Genomic DNA, 6,603 nt, shown 5'->3' on the forward strand with positions numbered 1-6,603 from the left:
ACAAACGTATCAAAGCATTAAAATCGTCGAATATAAAGCATTTGTACATGCTACCGCTCAAAATACGTGTTTTATTTGCTCACTCGTCAACACTAGTATTAAATAAATTAAACTTTTTAACAGGTGGCAACTCTTAAAAGAATAGCCTATTATCCAATCTGGCCCATAAGCTATCAGCGTACCAAATTTCATGCAAATCCGTTTAGTTGTTTCCGCGTGATGATTTCCCAAACATCCAAACATTCAAACTTTCACATTTATAATATTAGTAAGATAGCACTGTACGAAGGGAAAATACACCGAAATAAAACTGTTCGGACATGTACCTACCTATGTGCGAAATAATGGCTTTGAGACATTTTGACCAGTTCTGCCTATGCTTTCATTGATTTTATATGAAAGTCTAGCTCATAACTTAACGAACATCATATATGTTTGTTCACAAATCGACATTTCAAGCTTTGTACAAAGATTATAAAAATTCAGCAAGTTTTCATAATAACAAACTTTTAATTCAGAATTTTTTGAGAGATTCCAAGTTTACGATTACACGAATTTTCTTTCATATAAAGTGTGTTCGAAAATTTTTTAAATTCAATGAAATGCATGACACCAGGAAAAAAAGTATCAATATTTATGGACAATAAAATTACATATCTAAAAAATCTGAATTAAAACTTACATGCATATACATAGTTGTACGTAGCCGTATGCATGGCCGGAGTTTGCATAATCGGAAGTAATAATCAATTGTACCGCATTTCCTCTTACTCTGCATATGCCTAAATGTATGCAACCATTTGCAATAGCACAGGGCGCTTCTAATGAAATAAAAAATTTGCTGCTGCAATACACGCTGCTGCCCTTCAAAATTTTCTGCTGGGATATGCGAAACATCTTCGAAAATTTTACCCGTACCGAAACCAAAGATATATGCACTTGAAAAATATGAAATTAAAGCTCAATTGAAGACCTTTCTTAAAGAAAAACGAGCACATCTGGGTGAAAATCCTCTCGATTGGTGGAAAACTAAACTAAAATACGACAAATTGACAGATCTGGACCGCAAATATTTGAGCGCTCCACCCGCCAGCGTTCCAAGTAGCAATTGTTTAGTGCAGCTGGCCTTATATGCGAGCATCTAAGAAATCGCCCCTGGGGAGAAATGGCAGCAAAATTACTTTTTTTGAAATATAATATGCCCCTTTTGAGCTTTGACTACTAGATTAATACACTGTATATTTTAAGCACTCGTTCAATGTTCTAATAATTTACAAAATTTTTAAGTAATGAACACGACGACTTAAATTGATTATAGCTTTTTTACTGTTATTCCTAACATTCGCATTCGCATTCACACATTCGCATTCGCGAATGTGAAAAATATGACATTCGAAACATCCCTAGTGGCAAACTATCACGACTATCGATAGTGCTTCCCTATCCAATGAAGGTGACTATCAGCCGGGCTCCCATTTCCACTTACTTTTGCGATTTGCGTTTTTGTAAAAATCGTACGTTTTTATTTTTGGGTGCTCCTGAATTCGCAAGTTTTTGTTATCGATAAGTTCCATTTTCCACATCGTTTCCAGCATTCTTAAAAGCCATCCCTTGAAGGTATGCAACAATCATCGCACATGTCTCGTCCGCACATCGTAAATCTTCGTTGCTTCGATAAATTTTCGTTGCCCAAAACGGAGATGTGTATAATAAATATTTATTTATTTATTTATTTCAGTCTACCGAAAACATTGGTTTCTTACAGACTACAATTGCAAGTTAAACTTAGGTGTATAAGTTTAGTTGAATAATACAAAGAGCCTTAATCTAAATTCTGACTCATTAACATTAAAATCTAACATCCCTTTAAAACTATTACATAATCGTATACACCTATTAATTGGTTCATTAATTATATAGTTTGCCTTGTGGGTCCTATCAACCAAAAATCTATTACTACGCAGATTAATGGGCGGTTCATATAAAGGAAAATAGTTTGAAAGTTCAGAACAGTTTACCTAACCGGATAATATTTGAAAGACAAACAAAATGGAGTTGGATATTCGCCTATCGCATAGGGACTGTAACCCTAGCAGTTTTCTTCTGGCCTCATAAGGTGGAAGATCACTAGTCCACTTCATTTTTTTAATTGCATATTTAGTTATGGATCGTTGGATCCGTTCTATTCGATTTGAGTGACTACAGTAAGATGGATTCCAAATGATAGAACAGTATTCGATGACACTACGAACCATTGATGTATAAAGCGCCTTAATGGTCATAGGGTCCTTAAATTCCTGACTGTTTCTTTTGATAAAGCCAACCATAGAGTTCGCTTTAGCGATCATATAATCATAGTGATTTTTGAAGCAGAAATTTGAACTAAATATAACGCCCAAATCTTTTAACTCATAATTACGAGCCAAGTCATGATTGTTTAAATGGTAATCAAATAAAATAGGGTTGGTGTTTCTATTGTAGGTGACTACACAACATTTGCTTATATTTAAATGCAAGTTATTTATTTGGCACCACTTTAAGAGTGAGTATAAATCTTGTTGAAGACTTTCACAGTCAGAAAGGTTCGACACTTTTTTAAAGATTTAACGTCGTCAGCAAACATAGGCATTTGGAAAAATTCAGACATTGCGGTAGATCGTTAATAAAAATTAAAACAAAAGAGGTCCACTGTGTGTACCTTGCGGAATTCCAGAATGCGCTGTAACAGCGGTTTATGAATAAACGCCGCCAATCTTAACATGTAACATGCGGTTTATAAGAAAACTTTTAAAGAATCTTAGTAAAATTTCGGATAAGCCTAAGAGTTTTAATTTTCTTAGGAGGATATAGTGATCAACCTTGTCAAAGACCTTTGAAAAGTCAGTATAAATAACGTCAAGCTGCTTTTTACTCATAAGTGCATTAGTGATATTTTTTGAGATCAATGTCAAGTTGGTGCAGGTAGACCTCCCTGGAATAAAACCATGTTGACAGTCTACAATTTTACTGCTTATGTGGCTCAGTAGTTTCTTTTGTATTATGTTATCGAACAATTTAGCGAATGTACTTTGTTTGACAATCGCTCTATAGTTTTTCACGTCACTGCGATCACCGGACTTAAAGATTGGAGAAATTGAACAAACTTTCCAGCGGTCGAGAAAAACTCCATTCTTGATACAAAGGTTAAACAAAAATGCAATAGGCTCAATGATGTGACAAGCACAGTGTTTGAAGAATATTGCTGGAAGCAGGGTTGCCACTTTGGTAAATTGTTACCAAAATTGGTAGAAAAAATTTGGGTTGGTAAAAGGGTAAATTTTTTCTCATTTTGGTAGATTTTTGTTGAACTTTTCGTTCCCGATTTATTTTTCGTAGTTATCTTTATTTAAAAAATTTCTTTGAATACTCTTTATATACTTACATACGTGTAAACGTATATTGATATAAGGCGAACATATCGTGCTCCATTCAAAACTAATTTTCTTCAAATTGTTCTTCAAATTCAGAGTAAAAAATTCGAATATGGACGAAATTTTTTTGAATTTTTCTAAATGTTGTATATAGTTTGAATCCTTAATTTTTATGGATTTAGTTAAAGCAACAAAAAAATTTTACATGAAAAACATTGCGAATAATAAAAAAATCACCAAGTGCCTTTTTGAGTATATATATATTTGTCTATAATAACTCGAGTTGAAGTTTTTCAAATTATGAAGTTTCGTTATTGCCTTTAGTTTCATCACTTCCGCTTTTGGTTGAAGGAAACTGCGAGTTAAATAAATAAAAATTTCCTTAAAAACAATTTTAATTCTTATTGAAATAACTAAAAAAAAATAAAAAACCATAGTTTTAATTAAAATAAATAAAAAATAACAAAATTATAGTTTTTATTAAAAAATCTATAACAAATTTATTGGTAGATATTTTCCAGATATGGTAGATTTTTCTCAAATGGATGGTAAACATTTTTTTTCGTCAGTGGCAACCCTGGCTGGAAGGTCGTCACGCTCATATTTACAACTTGGCTTTAGATCCACAATTGCAGAAACTAATTCATCTTCAGATATAAGAAAGTCTTCAAGAGAGATACTTTCAGTAAATTGCTGGTGAGATGAGCACATGCGTGGGTTGAACTCACAGTAAGTTTTGAAAAAACTTGGCAAATAGATTGAATGCTTCTAGCGTGTTATTTGAGCGCTCGCTATTTAATTCTAGACTTGATGGAAGGCCGTTTGTTTTGCGCTTTGCATTTAAATAATGCCAAAATGATGACGGATTTGCTTTCAAATTATTTTCCGTTATATGAAGGTAATGCTTATAGAGAAATTTATGCAGAAGTTCAAATCTGTCTCTCGCTGGTATAAATTTGAATCGATCCGACTCTAACTTAGATCTTTTAAATAACTTAAATGCTTTGTTTTTGATGTTTTTGAAATTCAAAAATTTTTTATTAAACCATGGTGGGCTGTTATTTAGTGAGGAAACTTTCAAAGGGATAAACTTGTTGATACTGATTGAAAATGTATTGCGAATGTAATTGTAAGCATCTTCTGCATTACTTAATGCCATTAAATTATACCAACTACAGTTGCTTAATGTTTCGTTTAATTTACCAAAATCGGCTTTACTAAAGTCTAACTTTTCACAATACGAAATAGATTCCCTATCGAAATTAAAAGATTTTATTTTGATGTAAAGGGCTTTATGGTGTATACTATTACTAAGAAGTGGTGTACAGTTCTCCTCACAATATACGTTTATTTCACCAGATACGAACACCAAATCTAGAATTCGATTAAGATCATTTTTAATGCAGTTGATTTGATGAAAAGAGTTTGAAAGAAAGAAGTCAGTTACATACGACTCCAAGTCTGTTCTGACATTAGCTGGTAATAACAATTTATCATGATGATTCCAAACAATGCTTCCTTGGTTAAAGTCACCCAATACAATACAATATTCATTTATATTTAGCGAGTTAACTCTAAAGCTAACATTATTAAGAGGCTTGACATACAGCTCAATTGGGCTGTTTGGTGGTATATACGATACAATAATGTATAGAGATTTATCATTAGCGAAGGAGATTTTTACACACAGCTGTTCAACCAGAGCATCGTTAATAAGTAATTTTGTTGGGTTCACTTACGCTAATTGTAAGGTTTTGGTATGATTGTTTACGACATAAGGGTTAAAGCACAAGTCTACACAAAAGTAGCGTTTGTAATCTGATATTCCTCTTTTTTCTTTGTTCGTAACCAAGGTTGCCACTGACTAAAAAAAATATTTACCAGCCATTTGAAAAAAAATTTACCAAATCTGAAAAAAATCTACCAATAACTTTTGTTTAGCTTTCTTATTAAAAACTATAGTTTTGTTCTATTTCCATAGAAATTAAAAGTTTTCATTGAGGAACTTTTTATTTAACTATTGATATGGTATTTAAGAAGGTTTCTTTCAACCAAAATCGAAAGTGGTGAAAGACAGGCAACAACGAAATTTCATCATTTGAAAAACTTAACTGGATTTATTATAGACAAATACAGCGACTCAAAAAACCCCTTGGTGATTTTTCTTATATCCACAATGTTGTTGTGTATACCCGAGCGCACTTGTGCACAAGGGTATTATAACTTTGTTCACATAACGGTTGTTTGTAACAGGCAAAACGAATCGAGATAGATATAGACAAATGTATACATAAATGATCAGAATGAAAAGAGAAATCGATTAAGCGGTGACTGTCTGTCCGTCCGTCCGTCCACCTGTGCAAACGATAACTCGAGTAAAAATTTAGATATCTTAACGAAACTTGGCAAGTCCACTTCTTTCGGGTGTAGGATGGATGGTATTGAAAATGGGCAAAATCGGACAATAACCACGCCTACCTCCCATATAACGGTAATTTTCAGAAATACGAAAACTGCGATATTTTAATAACTACTGAAGATAATTCACTCAAAATTTATATTTGCAATAATTTTTAGACGAAAAATAAGAATATTATAAATTTTTGGAAAATGGGCGTAGCCACGCTCACTTATGGTTATATGTATATATCTTGGTAACCGCTGCAACAATTTCTTCCAAACTTGGCACAGTTGTTAGCCTTGATACAACATACCAAATGGCCGAAAATTTTTAAAATCGGGCAATAACCTCGCCCACATCCCATATAACGGTAATTAAGAGAAAAACGAAATCTTCGAAAAATCAGTAAATATTAAAGCTAATTTATTCAAAATATTCAATAAAAATCAAGGATTCAAGCTATATAAAGAAAAATTACAAAAATTTTCGTCTAAATTTCGAGTTTCTAATCTGAATTTTTTGGTATGCAGTTTTATAGTCGATGGAAATTTAGTATAACAAACAATGTAGAAATACATTTATAATAAAAAGATAACCACGAAAAATAAAGCGGGAAGGAAAGTTTTATTTGTTTTTCAAACAAAATACTTTAACAAAAATCTACCAAAATGAACAAAAATTTGCCTTTTTACCAATCCAATTTTTTTCTACCAATTTTGGTAATAATTTACCAAAGTGGCAACCCTGTTCGTAACACTGAACTATAACTAGCTTATAAGATCTTATTAATCT

At 32.4% G+C, this 6,603-nt stretch overlaps 1 protein-coding gene across 1 annotated transcript in view; it reads right to left on the minus strand.

Annotated features, from left to right (window-relative positions):
* LOC118749546 overlaps positions 1 to 6,603 on the minus strand; it is a 12,737-nt gene that overhangs the window by 878 nt on the left and 5,256 nt on the right. The gene's annotated exons all lie outside the window — the stretch shown is intronic.

The sequence above is a fragment of the Rhagoletis pomonella genome, unplaced genomic scaffold, assembly GCF_013731165.1.
Source record: "Rhagoletis pomonella isolate Grant_MI unplaced genomic scaffold, Rhpom_1.0 Rhpom_scaffold_00019, whole genome shotgun sequence".
In the NCBI taxonomy this organism is placed as follows: domain Eukaryota; kingdom Metazoa; phylum Arthropoda; class Insecta; order Diptera; family Tephritidae; genus Rhagoletis; species Rhagoletis pomonella.